This window comes from Anticarsia gemmatalis, chromosome 10 (assembly GCF_050436995.1).
Source record: "Anticarsia gemmatalis isolate Benzon Research Colony breed Stoneville strain chromosome 10, ilAntGemm2 primary, whole genome shotgun sequence".
NCBI lineage: Eukaryota > Metazoa > Arthropoda > Insecta > Lepidoptera > Erebidae > Anticarsia > Anticarsia gemmatalis.
The window spans coordinates 6,839,776-6,863,514 of record NC_134754.1 but is presented as its reverse complement, the minus strand read 5'-3'; the positions used below and the strand labels follow the sequence as shown (position 1 = coordinate 6,863,514).

General features: G+C 33.4%; 1 protein-coding gene and 1 non-coding gene across 2 annotated transcripts in view; both read left to right on the top strand.

Moving 5' to 3' along the window:
• Nucleotides 1–23,739, top strand: part of LOC142976073 (monocarboxylate transporter 10-like) — a 95,593-nt gene that overhangs the window by 40,853 nt on the left and 31,001 nt on the right. The gene's annotated exons all lie outside the window — the stretch shown is intronic.
• TRNAG-UCC (transfer RNA glycine (anticodon UCC)) lies at nt 9,049–9,120 on the top strand. Its single transcript has one exon. It is a non-coding gene; the product is annotated as a tRNA-Gly (tRNA).

Sequence of the window (23,739 nt, the reverse complement as noted above, 5' to 3'; positions counted from 1 at the left end):
GTCTGTATAGACTTAAAATTTTAGAAATAGAGCATATCATAACAATTTTAAAGCAAATTCCTAGCTTTTCCTTATGATTTAAATTAATAACACAAATCGTAACTAGAATATTTGCATTTGACGATAGTTACTTATTTAAGGTCTGCTTAACATAAAAATAACTTCAATAGTTCAGCACTCGAATAACCTAAAGCTGTTCTCAACATGTCTTTTGATAGGAAACTCGCGCACGGATAACCTTTACAACGTACTCTACTAACGGTTGTCAAAACTTCAAACACAATTTTCGCTTGGAAAATAATAAGCCCGAACGAAATAGCTTCTATCTTTTTTTACATTTAAATCAATAGGCATTTTAAACTTTCTTTGATATAGTTCAAAAATTTAATTATTTCTCTAGAAAATTTACTTAAATTATTTACAGCGGTAAAGCCTGAAAGGGTGGCACATTATGCATAGAATAGATTATGCACCTATGTCTATTTTATGGCACAAGTGCGCCTTTCAATCGTTTACATTAAGACATGCAAGCTCTACATTCTGTATTGGCTTACAGCGTGTATGCGTTTGAAGGCACTTTACACGTTACTTCCACAAGAGGCTTCAGGAAAACCTCGTCTTTATAGTGGAAAATGTATGTAATTTGTTCAGAAATATCTTGTTTTTTATTACTTACTATATTTCGTACCGTGGATAATAACGGTTTTTTTATAAATTACTGTATATTTATACAAAGTTGACGAAGTATTAAAGTACTAAATAGTTTTCTAGAACTCTACCGTCTTCTTAATTATTTTGTACTTGTTCTTTTATGACATCCACTTCTATTATTAAATAAAAATACAAAAGTGCAACGCCATCTAGTTATCGTTCTCCATATTAGGTAGAAAATCGCAATCTAAGACTTTCACCCAATATTCATTTCTAGCTATCTGCGCTCCTTAGTAGTGTTCAAAACTTCACATAGATGGCAGTTTCATAAAATTTCTAAGTGAAATAATTGACCTCAATGCCCAACAGAGGGCTCTAGTGTCTGTTATTTTTCATAATTTATTATTATTTTGGTATTTAGTTGGATTTTAAAAGACGTTATTTAAATCTTGAGAATTTTATGGAACGAAAAAGTTAATGACAACATGGGTAAAATAATTAATAATTACAACGCAAATTAAAACAAGCCCTGTTCTTACACAGATTAGCTAGGAACTTCGTTGGACTTCGGCGACTATTGGTAAGCCTTTTCTTTTCAACCATCAATTAGCCATTTAGTTTTCAGTAATTATACAGCTTTTTACATTATACCTACATAAAGGACTTACTGTTTTTTTATCGAAACATACCGCAAACGTGACACAGACAAAGGAGAGTTATATTCGCATTTGTAATAAGTACATACTACCAGAACTCCCATTGACCAAGAAACAACTTTTTCTATATTTCATTCTTTATTTTCATTTCTAAGGGAAACCTATGTCTTCAGTAACCCACAAAATCCTATCTCGAGTTATCTATGGGAGCATTCATCATAAGTATTCAGAAGTAACGCCATCATTCACATTCATTTTCATTAGATAGCGATTCTACGAAGTCGGTAGTCTAAACAACACATAAATAAATACCCACGTAACTAACAATAACTAAAACTAGGCCTAATGTTACAAATGTATTGTTTATTCAGCCTTTTGCAAGAAATAATCCACGCCATTAAATTCTGTTGATGTACTAAAAATGTATTATTTTTTTATAGAATGGAAGTTCGAAATTCAAAAGGAAAAGCTGGCAACCTAAAAAGGTATTGCTAGTTGGAATAAAATAAACAAAAAAATTGTTAAGCCTATGTGGAAATTACAGCCATTCTTTTTTTGAATCTCTTCTTTATTCGTAGGACTTTATTTTGAAAAAAGAATACACGTACCGTATCATTTGCTACGAATATAACAATATCTACCTTTGGAGCTGTTCGTCAAATAAATTATTTTCTTTCTTTCTTTCTATCTTTCAATAAATATTTTGCTGAAAACTGTTAAAGCGTTTCCATGTTTCTATCGTCAATGTAATATATTATTCAGTACCTGTAGTAAGCTAGTTTCCTACGAAACAGACGATTATATCATAAGAGGCTTACTAAAACCCGCTTATTCATGTTATTATGACAACTAGCAGAATACAATACCGACACAGAGCACTCGTTAACAAGATCATAGGTGAATATTTTTATCTATAAATATCTTACAAGGAGTAACAATGCCAATAATAAGTACGTTTTTATGAGCATCATGTCTACTTTCTTTTTTCGCATGACTATGATTTACAACGTCGAAATTAATTAGTAACTACATAATTCTACCTCATTTTTATTTACAGCTGTCCTGTGTGAAACACGCAAATACAATCCCAAAAAAAACGTTTCACGAAAATATGCAATTTGGTTTTTCGTCATTCAGGAAAAAGCCCTTTCAATTCCTGCTTCAGAAGCATTAATCCGTACATGTGTTAATGCCGCCTTTCAATGTTTACCATCCCCCGCAAAAGCGCATTTATTTCTTCATTTCGAAAAGCGCAAACAGGGAAACAAAAAGCAATAAAGTACCACTAGAGCACCGTTTAGGTTTCCGGGACTCCCCCACTACTCTACTTGGTCACTTCGGATCTGAGCAAATTTTAATACGGGTCAAAATACACTAGTTTTCTCGCATAGTGATTTATTGTTTGGGCGGTTATTTATCAAATAAGCAAGGCGGACGGCCGGAGTGGGGCGACGACCGCGCCCTTCGCGTTTTTAATACATTTTTTCCAAGTTTTTGTATCGTCAGCGAGATAACGAGCTCGGATATGTTCCGCGCTTCTTTTAACATAATTTGTTGAATGCACGCTCCCTTTTTCTCATGTTGGCTCGTATGATGTAAGTAAGGAGATATCTCCGGTGCTGAATTCAGCGTTTCTTTACGACAGACTAACGTTTTCAAGATAGTGTGAGCGCATGAGCGATATCGCACTTTATTGTTTCACACTTTATTGTTATAGTACAACTGATAATGTGGGTGTAAAATTTGAATATAAATGTACAGGAGTATTTCTGTTCTCTATTTTTATGCAACACTTTCATTGTTGGTAGTCTTGGTTTTGATAAGGCATTTAAAAAGGAAAACTTTAACCGACTGTGGTATCTAAACTAGAGTAATTCGTACTCTTTTATCTTTTTGTACTCCGTATCTGTATAAACTTTAAGTAGTCATGGCAAATCTCGCATTCCTCTGAGCCTGCAATTTAGGTATTCAAAAGCGGTACCTACATTAATTGTCATTTGTAGATTTGTAAAGACAATAATAATGTCCTCCAGGCCGATATTCGGCTACGGTGAGCAGTTTTATTGAAACCAGCCATCTGTGCATAGCTTTGCTTGTAGAGTCCAAGTGTGTGCACAATATATGTATAGGAACACTCCTTATTCCATCACTTTTATAGCCCGGTGAGAAAATGTCAGGTACATCAATGCATATTTATATATTACTATCAATATTAAATACTTATTCAATCACACAATACACAATCCGTTCGTTGTGAATGAATTTCCATGTGTTGACATAAGAACATTAAAGCAAATGATTTATTTGCATACGGACCAATTGTCGCAGGGAGACAATGAAAGACACTATAATGGCGTGTCTTTAACCTATTGTGGAGACACAATACGTATACAGGCGAGGATTTGTACTCGTAGTACTATGGATATAGTTGAATAATTATTAAATTGTCCGCAGAATGTACAAGTTTAGTTACTAGGATTCCCAGCAGTGCAATTATTGTCTACCGCTATCGACTATTGACAACCGGCATACTAACGAGATATTTATGTGCGAGAAATTTTGTATAAACATCTCATCAGCGCCTCCGGTGGGCGTCGTAGGAACTATTTTTGCAGTACTTCACATTCTCTTCTCATACTCAATACTAAAGACTTACATAAGTGAAATGTAATAAAATCCTTCGTCACGCAAAAATCTGTCATTTTATGCTGTACCTACCTACTACAAAAAAATTCCATGAAAAAACTTAACATGCTCTCATATAATACAGATAGGTGCAGATGTTGCAATCATAACTGTGTGGTCCGGCAAATCGCTCTACAACGATGCATTTACCCTTTTTTATAAGAGTTTATAGCAACACCCCAATCACATATTTATCTCGAATAAAAAACCTTTCATAACACACAATAAAATGCATTATAACAAAAATTCAAGCACAGATTCCGCTTTTTATTCGAACATTTAGGTGTAAAGTGACAAAGGTCCAAACCAGTTCTCAATAAAAATAAAACGAAACAAAGCCACGAAGTAATTGGTAGTTGTTTACAGATAAACGGGTCCCGTGTCAAAACATTACACACATTTCACTGTTACCCGAGAATCTGAAGTTTGCGTACAAAAGCTTTTTCCCTTGTTTTTTCGTGACGCGTAACATACAGCCACTACGGTTACAGCCTTGGACTTTTTTGTTTACCCTCATTATGTGATTGTGTTTTTAAACGGTAGAGTTTGTTTATTATGAAGTTTAAGTATTTGTTTATTATAATTGTTAAGATTTTTGTATCATTTTGATATACATTGATGAAAAATGGGCCTATAACCGGACCTAGTCAGCCTGGTGGATTCGAGGCCTAAACCTCTCTCATTACGGGAGGAGACCTTTGCCCAGCAGTGGGACCTTAATGGGTTAAATTTATTAAGGAATGGAAAATAATATAAGCGAGACTTTGTTAGGGAGAAGTTGGGCTAGGTGGCAATCTTAAAGAAAACGCCACGGTTTCGAAATGGAAATCCACAGTCTATTTGCAGTGTGTTTTTTATTTTGTTAGAATAATCCATTTCAACTCATTATACTAACTTTAATTTATGTCAAACTTTTCGACAATCTTACAAAGATTTGAAAAATACGATCGCATATTTCCACAACTTTGATTTAACTTTTCATTGTAGTATTGTACACGTATCCAAACTTTCTCCGAAGTCGTTAAACACGAAATACATTCTGTTATTCATTAATATAATAGAATAACTTAAAAGGCAGCTGTAATTCAATAAATTGTAAACTTTATATTAACATTTGTATTGAACTTGTTAATAAAAAGTTCGAATTATGGTACAATTAAATTTTTATTATGGAGATACTTTCGAAGTTTGTAGTCATATTAATACTTTTACAGGTCAGTTCACCCTTAGCTCATAATGTTTATTGCCTTTGATATAAAAAGATTTTAAAATAGTGTGATGGAGTATTTCCATTCAAAACATTCCCAATTTTTTACTCTTTATTTGTAAAAAATGGTAAAATACCAAAATACAACAACAATATCTTTATCTTCTGTGTCATACAACAAGAATAATTCAAACACTTCACTAACATACCAAAATATTCAATATGGCCGAGCCAAAAACAGACAATGTTTCTAGGTGTCTGATAATGCGCTAGATGCTCATTGAATCGAATAGTTCGTAAAGCCGAAGTTAGATTACCTAATTAGTAATGCAATTTGATGTTAGCGAGCTAGTTTCATCAATAATGTGTACCCAAATAAGTTCAAGTTACTAGACATAAAAATGTATGTTAGAAAATTTGTTTTCATGACTGAACATGAGCATTTTACGCCGAGATAAAGGAATACTCGGAGAAATGAGACGACTTTTGTCAAAAATCTTCCGACAAATCTCTTTATTATATCTAACAATAAACAAAGGATGGGCGTGGGTCAGTTTGTTTACAACAAAATATTTTCATATTAATATGGTTTCCTTTACGGTATATTTAAATGTCAATAACAAGGCATAAATACACCCTTAAGTAAATCAAGTCGACGCATTTGAATAGCTTGTGACAGCTGCTAAATATAAATGTAGACACTATTCACGTCTCTCCCCTCCAGACCCACCCCATTCATTGTACCTATTCAAATTGCGCTAAAAATAGCAGACAGAACAGACAAAGCCTTAAGTAATACTCTTTTTATAGCTTTACTAGGAGAACCACGAGACGCCGTCTACTCTCGAATTTCATTCCCTATTTGTATAAATTTTACCAAAATTATTAAATCGCTCAATTCATTTTAGTTAAATTTATCACGCCTTGAAATATAGCTGTGAAAGCATAATAATGTCCTCCTATAGCAAACATTGGGCTTGCAGTTTCAATGGAACCGGGCAGCCGAATAGGCATAGGTCTTTGTTTATCTTTATAGTATCCAAGTGTAGGCACACACAGATATGCTCTTTAAGTCATCACTCAAAAGCATAACAGACGAACATACAGACACGTATGTATTTCTCTCTATCTAAATATTGAGGAGGTAACAAGTGCAATTTTAAATTAAAGTAGTTTATTTGACGGTCCGCCAACGTATTATCGGAAGCGCAGCGTGGGTAGGTATCGTCTGCTAAGTTTTGCAGTATCTTCGTACGACGCTAATTAAACCCACTTAGGTACCTTTACAGTGTATTTTTCGTAAATTGAAAACTTTAATAAGATATTGTATTGTTATTTTACACGTCCTATAGTTTTGGCAGTCAGTGTTATATAGTATTGAGTTCTGCCTACGACTTCGTAGTAGAAAATTTGCTTGGTTATTTATCCTGTGTGTTAATCCAAGTAATAAACTACCTATTAGTACTTCTGTGCCAAATCAGGATCTAACTATTATATAACTTTCGCATTTATTAGTAGAATAGAGCCAACTTTACGAAATCAAGGTATACAATACCCGTGGTGAACACTATTTGCTTTTATAGTTAGTAATTAATTTCATTATAACGATTTTAGTTAAAGACAAATATTTAAATAATACACACATAATAATATAATATCGTTTACGAAAGTAATAATAAGTTTAATAGGATTTTCTAAACCACAAAACCAGTATTGGAAATTTTCTATTTCTGCCCATTGTAGATTAGATTAAAAGAACAGATTAGAGAAATTTTAACACTATATTTATTACTAGCTGACTTGTGCAACTTCGCTTGCGTCACATAAGAGAGAATGGGTCACACTATTCCCCGTCTTTGTAACCTTTTTCCTGATACTCTGCTCCTATTGGTCGTAACGTGATGATATATAACCTATAGTATTCCTCGATAAATGGGCTATCTAAAACTGAAAGAATTTTTCAAATCAGACCAGTAGTTCCTGAGATTAGCGCGTTCAAACAAACAAACAAACTCTTCAACTTTATAATATTAGTATAGATAGAAAAATATTCTGCCTTTAAGATTACATATTAATTCAAGTCTTAACTATCTCAATGACCTTTATCCTTGATAATGAATGTCTTATTGGTCAAGTGGAAATAAGTGCGTCTGATAATTCTAAGGTTTTGCTCATTGAAAGACCTTCGGCATGGAATAGAGTTAGGATTTAGCGTTGCTAGGATATCGGTAATAGTAAATCTTTGACGATAACCTACAAAATATGATATTGGAATAAAAGAAGCCAAATTCAATTCCTAAAGTCTAAAAAACAGGCCAATATAAGACTATTAACAAAAATGTTCCTAAAATATGAATGTTATTATTGTTCCATACTAATCAACAAAAAATATGCAGTGAGCGGCTCACTTATATTTTTTGTTGATTAGTAACAGTGATTGAGAAATTATTTTTAAGTACTATATTCAGCAGCTATTTCTCTATGGTTATTGATAAAAATAATTTAAAAATGTGACAGTGTATAAGTATCTACTATGTATTTTTGAAGCTTGCCATATCGTGGGATATTTTTCGTGGAAGACTACTACGACACACATTCATCACGTCGATTATGTCCATATTCCTTTTTTAGGGACTACCTATTAAGTGGTTACTAAGAAGTGAATGCATAAAGTAATAATTTAAAAATTACCTACTTAATTTTGTTAGCCCTACATAGAGACTACCTGTTAATTTCGTCGCATTGCAAAACTGAACCGAGCTGTCATCACATCCATTTTCATAACTCAATAAATCACTCGTACCTACATTTTACATAATTTTCTTGTTAATTACAATTCGATACACGAGCTGGCGAAGGGAAAGCGGATAATAATTGTAAATAATATCCTTATAAAGTGGATTTTTTATCTTAAAATATAAATAACCAGTTGAAATACCATAAGGCATAATTAAAATTAAGTGAGTAAGTATGTAGGGACGTCTCGAACACGCATACAAATGAACTGATAAACTCATTACTTTAATAAGATTGGAGATCTCTTGTGCAGAATTAATTGGTGTCTGTTTAAAATAAAAATATTGATCAATAAACCAGTTAATGTTGGTGCTTATTTATACTTAAATGGTAATGTAAAAGGCAAAGAATCATGCTATTATAAGAAGGTACCCTTAGGGTTTACTAAAGTAATAACATAATTCGATTACTGACGTAATTATTACTTAAATGTGTATGTTTAAAATGTTAACAATATACTGCACATCTTGGCTCTATTAAAATCGCGCAAAAGCATAATAATTTCAAAGAAATTCCATACGGACGGTTTAGACGCAAAATCACAAGTTCCCATGAACTACTAAGTACAAGAAATCCGTGCTACAATACAGACAACAAACTAAGCGATGGCATTGTTTTGAAACGTTAAAATACTGTCGCGCAACCACTGAAGCGTGAACAACATTTCATAATAATTAAATACTGAATACTTATTATTGAGCTTCAATATTAACCACTAATTACTTAAGCGAAAACTTTTACAACGAACAAAAGAACACCTGCAACAAATGCTACTCATTATTGTCTTTGGAATTATCTACAATTCTAAGAGCCAGTGTCCACAGCTTATAAAAAGATGTTGCATATACTATCCAACGAATAAAGTGACAGCAAAGGTATGAACACAACTGTCAAATTTCCTCCTGATAATCTAACCGAAGCTTGTCCGTAAGTCGTGAAACTGGTAAATAGCTTCGCAAGTACATTGAGTAACTAGTTGCGTTCGTGACGGATCAATAAATCTAGCGATGCACTCGACGAATTCGGTGCTGTAAATTGAGTCGTCTTTCAGTTGCGTTGGTGGTGTAATGGTCAGCATAGTTGCCTTCCAAGCAGTTGATCCGGGTTCGATTCCCGGCCAACGCACATTTTTGTCAAAAGGTTTTGTAATATTTATTACTTTTTCAAGATTGTTAGGTTAATATGTGTTTATTTCATACAAAAAATTAAAGGACTCGACGTCACGGTTATTAAATTACATTATGACATGACTGTAACATGTCTGCAAAGCATCTTTACTTATAACAAAATGTTTTATTTTACTTTATCATTATATTTAATGATAACTCCCGCGATTGCGCAATTATGCTTACCTACTTACTGTTTTTTGCTTACATTTATCAATTACTGTACCTAAAACACTGTAATCACCAATTTATTTAAAGAATTTATCGACTAATATTCTTTAATCAGCTTGTTTACTCTTCAATCTGAAAACATTGACAACAATTTATTACTGACTCGCAATATACATAGACATTTTCATCTCGTAAACACGGAAATTGTCGTAAAAAGGTCGCATATTACTTGTTTAGTGCATATTATGTTCTTTTATAGGCGTTTTGTTATCAAAACAAAGGAAAACTCACACGGAATACGGAGTCAATACTCGATAGAATTGTAATTTTCTATCAAACGATTTTCGTAAAAGGGTTAAAGGTCTCTTACGGGAATTGTTTTTTAATACATTTTTGGATAGACAAAGAATTTGTTCACCTGTTCACCAGAAACACTATTTTGTAATATGTTATGGTGTATAATGTGGTTATACAAGATACGGTTTTAAATTTGCACTTTGCGTGATAGGATACATGTATTATAAACATTTATATATTTTGCAATAGTATTGGTAGCATAATTAAATTTTTTTGCGATCTTATTTAAGGATCCGAAAATTGTTGTCCACATTTACAATCCTTAAGTTAACCTATACACCTGTATGTAAAAAAAAATATACAAATCTTCACAAAAGACTACTTCAAAATGCAGCGTCAAAGTCTGACAGGTCCAAAATTGTAATGAAGCAAAAGAATGCTGAACGAATTCAACTGAATCATTTTGTATGTACTTACTTTAAATAAATTGCTTTCATTTTCATGATATCGGGGACCGAAGCTAATCGTATTGTAGGATTTTCCACGAACAATCTTGTTCAGCTGACTTTATTGTTATTTCTTGCTTATTACTTAGTGTGTGTCAGATCTTTTAATGAAAGAAATGGATTCGCTTCGCTTCGAAATCAGTCATTGGTTTTTTATACGGATCCGGCTACTTAAGAACGAACGAAACGAAAAAGAAACTTGTCGTAAAGTTATCTTGTAATATAATTAAATAGTATAATAACATCACTTGTTTAAAGTAATTTCACAAGAACCTTTTAGTTTAGCAATTTTTTTATCGTATCGGTAAATAAAAGCGATGAGATTGTTGTTGATTGGATAAATACTGTAAATTACGAATGGTATGCGCACAAAAAACAATTTATATAAAAAACATTGACCAAATAAGAAAGCTTTAGATAACAAACAGATTGTATCGAATCGCCTCGCCGTTTTTGGCCAACGAACCTCAATAAGTGTTAATTGGTTCTCACGGTGTAATTAAAACATATCGACAATAAACCTCTTCAAATAAATAAATTTAATTTGCAGCAATAAATCAAAGTGTAATTGATTCCTAGCGCCATTATCATTGAAACTTTATTGGAGATGATAATAAAACGCGTCCCGCGGGCGTAATCATCGGTTCAATGAACTTTCCCGGAGCTATCACTTATCCTTACATTCCCTCCGTTACTGGATACCGTTAGAGATATTTGTTATGTGTTTAGTTCAGCCTAATGGCACTATTGCCGAATTTCCCTTAACTGCGAAGAGGGTTACGATATCCGAACCCACTTTGCGTAGAATCTGTATTTTTTATCACAAACACTAAGTGATTATGCATAGTAATAAATATTGAGTGTTCTGGTTCTAGGCCGTGTAAAGTTTTTACTGGCAGCAAAAAAATGTACTTAATTTACATAAATATTGCGATGTAATAAAAAATAAAATACACAACCAGCACAAGTTCGGTTGTGGCTTTTTAAGACCTTTCCAAATGCCCAATATTAACAGGGGTGTGCCAATTTAGGTCCAGTTTTTATAAAACCAGTTTCCGAGATGTCAAACGAAAATAATCACAGCTTAATTTTCATGAATATTATCACCATTTATCTAACTTGTGCGTGTGGTCACTAGATTATTATCAACATGTAATAGTAGCAACAGGTAATTTTTAATGCGACATTTCTAAGTTATATTTGATGGCTCCCATTTATTTAAGACGTGATTTATCTGATTTTAAAATGGAAATAGTGTAACAGCGACATTATTTTATTGTTGTTGCAATACGTTATACTAACCGGTAGCAAGTAATTAATTTGAAATGCTTAACATTTAGGTATAGTTAGGTCTAAAAGGTTGAGTTAAAAACGAAGTCTGTAAGACATTTTGCCTATTATCTATACTAATTATCTATAAAACTAAATAAACAATAAAGGTAATATGCACAAAAAACTAGTAAAATATTTCCTTAAATAATATGAATATTTTTATTAAAATTACATTATCATACATTTCTTGCAGCATCACGTGACGACAACTCAGGGGTATTTAAGAAAATAATAATGTTGCACTTATGTACAATTAGACAGATGTTGAACGTTAGTTTTAAGCTGTGAATTTATCGAACATAATGTAATTATGTCAACCATTAACCTAACTTAATAATTATGCAAATCGGCTACAAGACTTTGAAACTGTTATTCTTATTACGTCCTTACTCTAATAACATCATTCAAGAAAATTTAAAGCATAAAATGACCCAAGCATTTATTAAAGAGAAGTTTTATATGAATATTTGTTTAATTTCGAGAATAAATGCGTAAGTTTCGTTTAATTTCAAAAATAAATAAGTAAGTTTGTTTTTATTTCGAGAATAAATGTGTAATTTTGTTTAATTGAGAATATCTCGACCAACCCTACAATTTATCAAGAGACGGTAAGCTTCTAAAAAAATACAAACAATTGTCAATGGTCACAAAAGATCAAGTGTACTTTTAACTATGAAAAATAAAAACAGGACAAAAACAACGCGTCAGACTGAAGCGTCCACTCCCAGATTGTTTTTATGGAATCAATTTAATAAATAAAAGTGAATGGTTGAAAAAACTACTTTATTGGAGGTACGTGCTATTGAATAATCACATAAATTTCTTAAATGCATCGGACAACTGTGCTGTGTGCTGTCAATGATAAAGATCTGTTCGCACATCAATGTCGGTTTTATTTGAGCACTGGGATTTCATACAAATGCACTCGACTCTAATTTATTTAACTCCCGTTGTGCAAGGCCAACTTACTTTGACAAGACTTACAAAATACGTATAAAAATAACTTTCTGGTTTTATGTTACAAAAACGTGAGCAATACTTAGCAAATGTTCTATAACATAAAAAAGTAAGGATACACGATGACAGCGCGACTCTCTTCCATTATTGACATCATCTACAACGGGCTATCTATCGAGAAATGTTTAATGAAAGCCTGCCTAACGCCTCTAACGGGTGCCATAAGAACTAATTTTTGCAGTACATTTTAGACGTCAAACTCTCGGTAGTTGATCCTACAGTCCTGACTGTAGAGAATCGCACTACAGAAAGCTTTATTAATACTTTAAAGAACGATGCTTTAGAAAATATTAACATTATACTGTTGTATGTTACTTTAATCTCTTACGCCAAAAGCCAAGTAAATACGTAATTATACTGATTATGTCAAAAACCATGTATTCTCAAGATAAAGGTGTTAGTCCCTCGTCAATTATGTTGCGTACATTATCCAGTAACGAGCTCGGAAAGTGTTAGAGACGATCCCCGCATTGTTTATATTTGTCGTGGAAGATGGATGGACGACCTTCAGTACACCGAGATGAGCAAGGGCTGAGTGAGTGAACTAGTAAGTAAATTAAGGCTTTGTACAAAGGATGTCTAAAATAGAAGTCTAATAATTTTGTAGATTTATACTATTTTCTGTTGGCAACGGGTAAAACGTCTTAATTTGGTAGCAGGTAGCAAATTCTACCTACTTACCGCTTTTCTACTGAAAATAGTAGTACAATATCTGAAACAAAGGCTTTACTAACACTTTTTATATTCTGAAGACAGGCACACACACGTACATACATAAAATCCTGCCTTATTCCCACAGACATTAGGCAGAAACCAAAGAACGGCAATTACTACGAACTCTTATGAAATATATAAATACTTCTTTTGCTTCATCCACATCCATACATCTAACGTATTTTATATTAAGCCTAAACCTCAGTAGAGGCGTAGAATTTCACATGTTGTGCCAATAAAAGTAAGTATACTAGTATATGCTGTGTACGCTAATATTTTCTGGAGCGGATAACAGATTTTGGTAAAGCTCAGTGACTCGTATTCATAGTTTTCTATTTGATTAAATTTTATTCACAAATATTTGAAAACATTGTTATCTGTGTCAAAGCCTTAGAATACGACATCAGGCGGCTACGAGGACTTACATTATTTTGCTTACGTAACACATAAAGTGAAAATTATTTCGCATTCTTTGTGAGAACAACCTTAAGAATAAAATAAAAGTTATTGTACCTTTGCGCTAAATCCGAGCCAGCGCAGATATATTCAGTTACGTATTAATAGAGAGAATACCGACCCGAGGTGAGGTAGAGCTTTGAAACTCGAAACGGACTCGACAGGTAGGTATAACAACTTCCAACAAATAAAATAGCAACGCAAGAGAGCATCCGACGGTGAAATCGGAGGATTGCATCCAGTCCAACTCTCGATTTCCAAACAAACTTCTAATAAGAAAAGTTGCAGTGAAATAAGATTATGAGAATATTTCCTGACGCCCGAGCTACTCATTATTTACTTCGTTTCTTGAAGTCGTTAAGAGAACTCGAATCATATTTGGACGAAAGTAATTTCGAGTGAGATCAAGTTACTAAAAGCTTGTAAGTAATCATTTACGTGAATGCTTCTGAAGATACGTACGAACACTTAATTGAACAAAGAAAGTAAAGAGAAAATAGTGCAAATAAAGAACATTTATCAGAACATAAAGAGCTTGTTGTTTAGTACTCGCTTATCAAAAATCAAGTAACAGACCGATCAATCACTCTATTAAATGGCGAGCGTAAAAAACATATCTAACAAGCTGTCTGAACTTACACGGGGAAAAAACGAGAACATACCGTAACATTAAAAGCATTGAGGTGCTCGAATATAACAGATAACAAGACGATAATGTCTTAATGGAGTATGACTGGTTGACGGACGGATTAAACACGCGACTTGAACCAAGAGGGCAACAGGGCAAGGAATAAAATGTGTAACGAATGTAACTGCCAGCTTACTTCTACCTGATACAGGTGCTCCAAAATTAAGTCCAGTTTTCGAAAGTGAATGTAAATTGTGTGTTCAGAAATTGGACCGGCCGCTCCCTTTTGTGACCTTTTAATGTCATTATTGACACTAAGAGTTTTCACACGCAAAGGTGACAAGTCCGAGGAAAGAGCAAAGTAATGGGTAAAGCAACAAATATGGCTAAAAAGCAGCTGTATGGCAATGACATCATAATCAAGAAACTAATTTACTAAAACTTTAGAATAAAGCCAAAGAAAATATTGTAACATTCTTATATTTTTCATCTCCAATCTATCGATTTTCGGCTAAAAAATAATCTGCGATAAACCAAAACTCTGTTTATCAATCACATCATAACAGTTTCCGTCACTAAATATTTCAAAGAAACTTTTCGCTACCCGAAGAAAAGTTTAGCCATCTCAAACTTCCTCAAGATTCAAGATAGGAGAACATTAAATGTCACTCTTAAACAATTTCGTTTTAAAACAGCTCATTTTAGGGGTTACCGTTTATTGTCGCCGGCGCCTTCCTAACTGGATCTTGTCTGTACAGCACAAATTATCACCCGGTACCCGTCAATTTATGGCAAAGAAATAAAAAGGAATCTCAATCAGATAACACTTGAGGAGTGTAATAAAACTGGGACATTAGCTCTCGCTTAATTTACCTATGACAACCGCTTGGATAAGCATTTCCGACTTATGAGTGTTGTCGTATGTTACATTTATCTGTACGTGAAAGAAGGAGGTTTTAGTGGTACGATCCCAAAGGACTAATAAGCTGAGATAACTAATTAGTAACAACGTTGTACGTAGTACTTGCTACGTAATCACATTTCCTTTTGTGATCCATCGAAACATTTAGTATTATTCTAGCATAAAATTGGCCCTACAATGCAATAAACGTATGAAAGTATATTTTGTTTCACATTATTATTGGTGTGTCCTTTCCTTCGGATTTATCCAGCAATAAATTAAGATTACAAAATAAACAAATCCCAAATCAAAAGTTCAGATAAAAAATACAGCTTATTATTTAAATTCACATTAATAATAAAGATACATGTCACAAAGAACACGTAATGAAGTGAGTAAGGAAAATAATTATAACTTGTTGTTGACGTTAAATGATGTGAAAATCAATTGAGGTTTACAGGCTTGAGGTTGTGGTGACAAAACGATTAATCATCACGCATTACAGCCGTAATCTTATACAAATATGGCCACTGAGGATAATCAACAATATAAACAATAAATTTCACAAGAGAATTACGTTTATAAATCATAAACGATCCTTGACATGGATACACAAAAGAGGAAGAATTGTAACGTCCGCTTCATTGCTTCGGGCTTACATTGTCTCGTTTTCTTGTTCTGTAGACAATGTTGCTCCTTACTCATCACATGCATTCATACTGTTATTTAAAACATTTGAAATTTTCGACAATGCATTTCATTTGTAAAATTTCTGCTTCTTCCTGCTTGTTGTAATTTTGGTAGCGTTTATGACTAACGTTGATTGTATCAAACGACTTGGTTTTACTAAAATGGTAAGCTTTAAACTGAGAGATATTGTGATAATACCATACAAGAGCTGGTTGGAAGAATGTCCCTCTTTAAGACAGTTTTAAGTGTTGAAGACAATTAGCAGAAAAAGTTCGTCATGCTGAGCATTCCGATTTCTTTACACTATTAATTAGCTTTCAAGCAGTGTCTTGTGATAGCAAACAAGCAAAAAAAATATCTTTATTAAGGAAAAATAACATATTATTGTTAACCATTAATCTTCGGAGAGTCTATCAGCAGTAATATAAGGCTATCCACATTACGTGGCTAACGCAGATTTCAGTTTAATTTTAACCACAAATAAATGTGAATCATCCTCCCTACGATAATTACCTCAAAAATGTTTACATTTGTATTAAAAAGTGCAAATACCAGCAACGATGTTAAATGGAATCACAGTCCACCGACGTAACGTTTTACACGGTTTTGAACTTTTGACACCGGTGTTTCGCTTCATTAACTGCCATCAATCTTTCCGAGCGAGCAGGTCGCGTTTCGCCGTGATCGCCGTGATGCGACGCCCGATAGCTATTTGTGTAATCAACGTACGTTCACACACGACTTTACCGATAAGAATCCACTGAGCGAAAATCTAAATAAAATACTACGTAACTTCCCTGGATACGAATCGGCTACGTCAGTTAAAACCTTTGTGCCTAATCCGACCTATTAGTTTATCTCATCTTGGCTCGACCTTCTGTATTGAAGATATATATAAAATACGTGATGTAGTGTTTACTCCACATAGAAAAACAACACATATTACCGGATTTACAAGCCAATGTAAGGGACAAAGGACCCCATTAAAATTCAAAAGCGTGCGAGCATTAGCAAATTTTTCTTTGATACCGCTACACTACTTTCCTTGTAAATTCTCATTATTTTTCAGAGTGAAGACACGTAAACGAGTATAACACACTGGGAATTACGACGTAAAACATAAGATAGTAATAAATTAAAACAACGTACACACAATGTGTTGATTGTACTTGGTATCGGTATCGCGCGTGTTTTTGGCAATAAGATTAATTGTTCGCGCCCGTATACATTGTAAGATGCCTCTTCAGTGAATTATGAGAAGGCTGCATAAGCAATATTTTTTACGCGGGACGTTTACTTCTCCCCTAAAATATGGAGACATGTATCATCTCTGTCAATAAATGCACTTAATACAAACAATATAAATCCCGAAGCCTTGCAAACTGAGCTTTATAACCATGACATAAAGCGTTAGTTTATAACTTACTGATGAAATGATCAAAGTTATGATATTACGAATGAAGTAACGGAATCAATTTCCCCCAAAAGACTTATTGAGAACTTGTTTTTCTGTTCGAGTTCCGGTTAATGAAAAACAAGGCAAATTCTAATAAATTATGCTCATTTTTACGACTTACTTATTACTATCGAACTATAGATATGGAATTCCGACAATTGTACAGAAGTTCTCTCGTTTTAATTCAATGCATTCTAATATAAATTCCCTTATTGGTTATACAAAATACTGATGGCTTCCAACATAGAATATTATGTAACGGATATATTTCAGGCTCGTCTACCTACCTAAAGTAAAAATAAAAACCAATGAAACTCGTAGAAAAGGCAGTGAAGCGCAAAGCTCAACAAATAAAGTCTCGCCGACGATGTCTGTTTAGTAATAAATCAGTCTTGAACCAAAGTTGTTGATACAAGGACTATTTTTAAGTTCCCTAAAAAACAATAAAAAATAATCTGACCTTAAGAAAATCTTTTTATTTCTACTCAATTGTCATTTGGAAACAAATGGAGGAAAAAGGGAAAACAAAGCTTAGCAAGTAACTTGTAAGTTGAACATAAAACTGTGTAATGGGATTGACACGCGATTCTCTTCGTAAAGTTCTTAATTAATCGTCTAAAGGCCAAACAAGACATTAAATGTAATTTAAGAGTGTTATTTCATAAAAACTTTTTTTCTATAAAAACAACGTGATAGAGAAACCCGTATTAAAACAACGTGTTTTAATCGGCAACATTCTAAATTATGACACTACTCTACGTTACAGTAATAGACAAAAACCACAGTCAACTTAAACATTCTCAGAAAAACCAAACAGTAATTAATTTGACCAGAATAAATTCTGTCATGACCATTCTGAACTGCAGTTCTGCAAACAGTAGCGCAGTTTACAAAGTCTCCATACAAATTGTCCAAGGCGGAAAACACACAGATATTAATCGCACTCTTCCGCTCGCCGGCTTCTGCACAGAATTTTTAAACTTACTCATTAATATAAGTCACTGAAAAAGATTCTCGAGAACTTGTCTTAACAAGCACCGAATTAGTTTTGTTATCTCCAGTTGATGCACAGACTGTTTGCACGTCACGAAAACTCTTTAAAATTGCCTTATCGTAAATTACAATCTGTACTTTGCACAAAGAAAAGATAGAGTACAATTTAGCTAATTCTTTCCCAGAAATGTGAAATGAATTACATAGTTCCTACAAAAACGCGATAGTGTGAAGACTATCAGCTTGCTTTTTCCTTTTAGTACTATGCGTAAGCAATGAAAGCACCGTGGCGCAGTGGTAAGAGGTCATGGGTTTAAATCCCACATTCGAACCCCAAATAGTTGTTACGGGTTTTGTTGTAATTTGTGTCCTTTGCTTGAAAAAGTTTCTGCGACGCAAGAGCAGTTCTTCATGAGGGGCTTACTTTTTATAAAACTATAAATGTTTTAAATATTTATCAATTTACAGAATTCTCATCTATGCACAATATTTTATATATTTCAGGAATAAAACGAAAATCGTTTCTGTACATTTCAGTACTACCTTTTCACACTCCTATAATACCAGCCAGATAGTACTAGTATTGAGTATAACATTCGATATATCAAATCGCACATAAATCATGGAGGTATCGCTGGTGCCTCGTAAACCCCGCGTTCTGAACTGGTTGAGCTGTATTGCATCCGTGCTTGGTGCCTGTAGTACCGAGATATTGCGACCTATTGACTGAACACTCTATTCATGTTGTTTTATTACAATAAATATGGACTACTAAAGTATGCCCGCGACTTCGTTCGTGTAAAAGTATCCTATGATAAACTATCAACGTGCTTAATTTCATCCAAATCCGTCCAGGTTTTTCGTGAAAAAGTAATAAACATACATGAGTCCATTTTCACAAAGTTTCGCATTTATATTTTGAGTAGGACTAGTGTTATTTTCAGATAGCTAACTGATGGGTGATATTTTACTAAGCATCAAAAGAACTGTATTTTGAAGGATCATTTGGAACGATTTTCAACACATTATAAGGCAAAATGATTCCTCGGGTAAAGTTATCTGCCGTTAGAAGAAATGGCCTTAAGGGAAATATAGATTATCTTTTGTATATAATAGCTATATCATTAATATAATCTATACTAATATTATAAAGCTGAAGAGTTTGTTTGTTTGTTTGTTTGAACGCGTTAATCTCAGGAACTACTGGCCCGATTTGAAAAAATCTTTCAGTGTTAGATAGCCAATTCATTGAGGAAGGCTATATATTATCACGCCACAACCAAAAGGAGCAGAGTACCAGTAAACAATGTTTCAAAAACGGGGAACATTTTTCACCCATTCTCTCTAATGTGACGCAAGCGAAGATGCGCGGGTCAGCTAGTCAGTCATATTCACACCAAAAAACCCTACGTGTACCCCTATTCATTCAATTTAACAAAACACGCAAGCCTCACACAGCTACCGTCAAAATTTAATAAAAGCAATACCGCTCACGTATTCGGGTCTAAATCTCTTTTTTAAATTCCATACGCGTGTGCGACAAATTTAGCTTTATTATTATAGTCGGAGATGCGATTTCGTGGATCACCCCTTACGATGTTATTACTATACTTAAATGTTATTGAAATGCTTTGATCCCGACACGGGGCGTTGCAGTCCGTTAAATAAGATTACTACGCAAGTGCGAGTTCGCCAGTTAGTTTTCAAACAGACGCTCTGAGGGAATTTTCTGTGTGATTTTATGAAGTATAATGGTTTGGTGATTTGCAATAGTCTTTAACGATGGTATTTGAGTAAGTAAATAGTTCAAATTCCAATTTTGGGATTCGGAACATAAGTTTTAATTACACCGTTAATTATATCTGCAAGAACTAACCTTAATATTGCAGTTATTTTAACGGTGTCATCTGCTTCTCTGTATCGCGCAGGTGGTCTACACGACAATACATAATTAAATTCAAAATCATTATCGTATCCTTTTAGGGTGCCGCATAATTATTATCACCATAAGCTTCTTAATATGCAAGTCCAAATATGTTTGTGTTTTTATTATTGTAAAAACAACAACCACAAAGCAAGCTTATTTCGGTCAACAGAAGTAAATATCATAAATCTGTAGAGGCCCGTCACAACACTATCGTCGCTTGGGGGCAACCCTCCGGCGAATGTGACGTCACGAGCCTCCGCTTCCGACCATGATTTGTAATTGCCGATAAATTCGAAAAACATAATTTTTGTCTCGTAAATAAAGTAAAAATTGCCGGTGTTGACCATACAAAATCATTTAAACACACGAATTAGTTAACCAATAACAATCCGTCATCAATTTCAACTCAAGCAGTTAAGCTTGTACAAATTATATCGTATACCTATCTGTATTGTCCGAGAATTTACTTTTTACTTTTTAAAGGCCACCCTGAAAATCGATTAGCAAAATAAGTACCCGTTCATAACTTAATTTAAGTTCTCATTGTTCTTCGAGCTATATGTAATTGCAGACAGAGATAATAAATGGCATTTAACACATTTCGCTGAATCAGTCTTCATTCTCCAGCAGATTTCGGGACTGGTTTTAAGTCGAATTTTATAATAATATAAAATTTAAGCGTTTCAACAGTACATACAATTTATTTAAAGCAGAGACAGTGAGATAAGGTATTTTAGATGAAGAGGTATAAATTTTACAAACGTGAATATTTTTATCAAAATGAACGAATGGTTTATCACGACAATTACTTCAACTAAATCCTCAAATTAAATAGAGATCTCTTCTAGCATAACGACGAAAAATGGCGTCCAATTTTCGTAACCGCGCATTTCTTTGCTAATGAAACTGTTGTTATTTGTTTCGACAAATGTCTTTGTCTCTTGCTGATGTTTGCTTCAACTTAACAATGCAATTTTGTCTGCACCAACCTTTTTTTCTCAGAACTCAACAAATAAAGAGCTTTCACTATTTTCAGTGTAATTCTTGATAGAAGACTTAGCTGGTAAATATTTTAGTAAGCACTTTATGTTAAAGTAAAGAGTGTTTCTAATGCAAATACGAAATGTACTCATCGAAGCTTTTCAAATTGAATCTTACTATGTTGAATACGAATGTACTCATTATTCTACATCCTAAAATTAAACCGAAAAAAATAGAATAGAGATTCTGCTCCTACTGTTTACAATGAAAACCACTCGATGAAATTCGTTAGAAAGTTTAGTGAGTAAATTCACTACGTTTACGACACTCGGTGGTGGCATTAAGATTACAGCCTCTATTTATGTACTTTCAGGGAATTTCTTTAAAGTTTTCATGAAAAAATATTTCCACATTCCAGCAACTTTATTATCCTTTGTAATAATGTACTTTGTTAAGAATAAGCAGAAGTAATGTAGTTTTGAAAAAGCGCATTGTAGAAACTACATCTAGTGAAAATAACGTCGTTTATTATTTTAATGTGTTTTGCACAATATTATTACGTTCTAAAGGCACTGTACAATGGCTTACATATTAAGTAATACATTTCTTAATTGAAAGAACTTGTAATTTCTTGTTTATTGGTAGTTAATAATTAAGTATCTTCCTTTAGTTTATTGCATTTTATAGATCTTGAAAAATACTATCTGGCAGTACTAGTTCAGCGTACTATTACGGAAAAGTAATATAATTCCATAAAAACATCGTTTCATCAATTTTGGGACATGAGTTCCGGATGCGACTGTATTATTTGCTTTGAAATATAATAATACGTCCGCCACCTGTCCCTTAGCTCATTATAAACGCAAACTCTCTTGTTTTTATTATGAAGTATTCATTAATATTTATTTCAGTTTGTAAACATTTTAAAACGTTTTCCGTATCTTTTACGACCTCCTAATTTGTAACTTTACACCTTACTTTCTAAAAGGATTTTTTTTTTAAATTATCACACCATGAAAGGTCTTCATAATCAAAGTATAACAAAATAAACGATGTTTTCTTCGTATCGTGTACCATTGTACTGATTTCGTAACAGAAAATGGTGACGCAAGCACAATAGATATCCAGAATATTTGAATAATCTAATTTCTTGTATATGTGGACTTTGAACCCCGAGACAGATTCAGATTGTCTCAAGAGACGTACAAAATATAAACTAATTAATCTACTCTCAGAGGGACTGTTTGTTTGACATACTGTCACGGAGCTTAGCTTGTACTGCTCTCACACGGCTACAGAAACCTTGGATCATCTGAATTTCAACATGCGATAGCATCTGTCTGCTGAGCTTACGTTACTAGAAGTGTGACGTCAGAGTACTTATTATGTCTTGTAAATGTAGACTGTTTTGTCGGAAACTTTATGTTACGAAATAGTTTTCAAAAATATCTTTAAGATGTGGATAAATAATGTTTTTCGCGTGTAAATAAAAAATGAAGTTCATTGTTTTTACCCCTATAAAGCTGAATAACGAAAAAGTTCAGTTGTTTAAAACAATACAATGTTTTGCAGTTTGTCGCAAATAAAGTTACCATAAAAGTGTTGTTTATCTACAACTAAAATGTACTTTTGCAAGACATCAACACATCAAGAATACCAATAGCGTTCTTCGAAGCGTGTTTAACATCTTTTCAATATGTTTTACACTCGGTCGTTCATAGAATTAGATGGCGGTGGAAATTCTCTGATAAACTACTTCTACGTGGCTTTGCAAAGTACGAGGGAAACTGATGCAACGTGAGAGGAAAGAATTTCAATAAGAAATATGGTCAAGTAATGCTTGTAACAATTTGAACTTGCAAGATTTTAAGACTTGGTTACCCCTTATAATATAATATCTAAGTAGGATATTTTTGCACCAAACAAACTAAAATTTTCAGGACAAAAATGAATTCAGAAACTGCACTAGTTTAATAAGATAATTACTAATTAATATCATCTATTTATGTAAAGCTACATATATTCAGAAATGCACACTAAGTTAACGCAGTTGAAACCAAGAGGTAAATAATACACATCTTACTTGTTCAACAATGACAGAGTGACATGCTCGGTAATCCTCAAATCCTGAAGAAATATTGTCAGGAACATGAAGGTTGGCAGGTCGGATTAACGTTCATAATGAGATGATATTTTTCTTCATGTAGAATCTGCGGGCGCCTGTTCACCTGATCTCTCAATGACGACATCAACTTATACGTCGTCTGTACGATTATGATTTAATAACAACCTTTTCTTTTTGCTTAATAATAAAACATCCAGTCATTATTAAGTAGTGGTATTATTGCTCTAATTGGTACTAAATAATATGACATAATAGTGTGTTTCTGGGTTTTTGCATACCTATTCCCGGTATAGGTACTGAATTTAGGTCAGACTTTAGCCCATTAGGCCTAACATCTAAGAGAATTGGAGTAATTTAGGTCTGTTGTATGACATGTTTTAATGA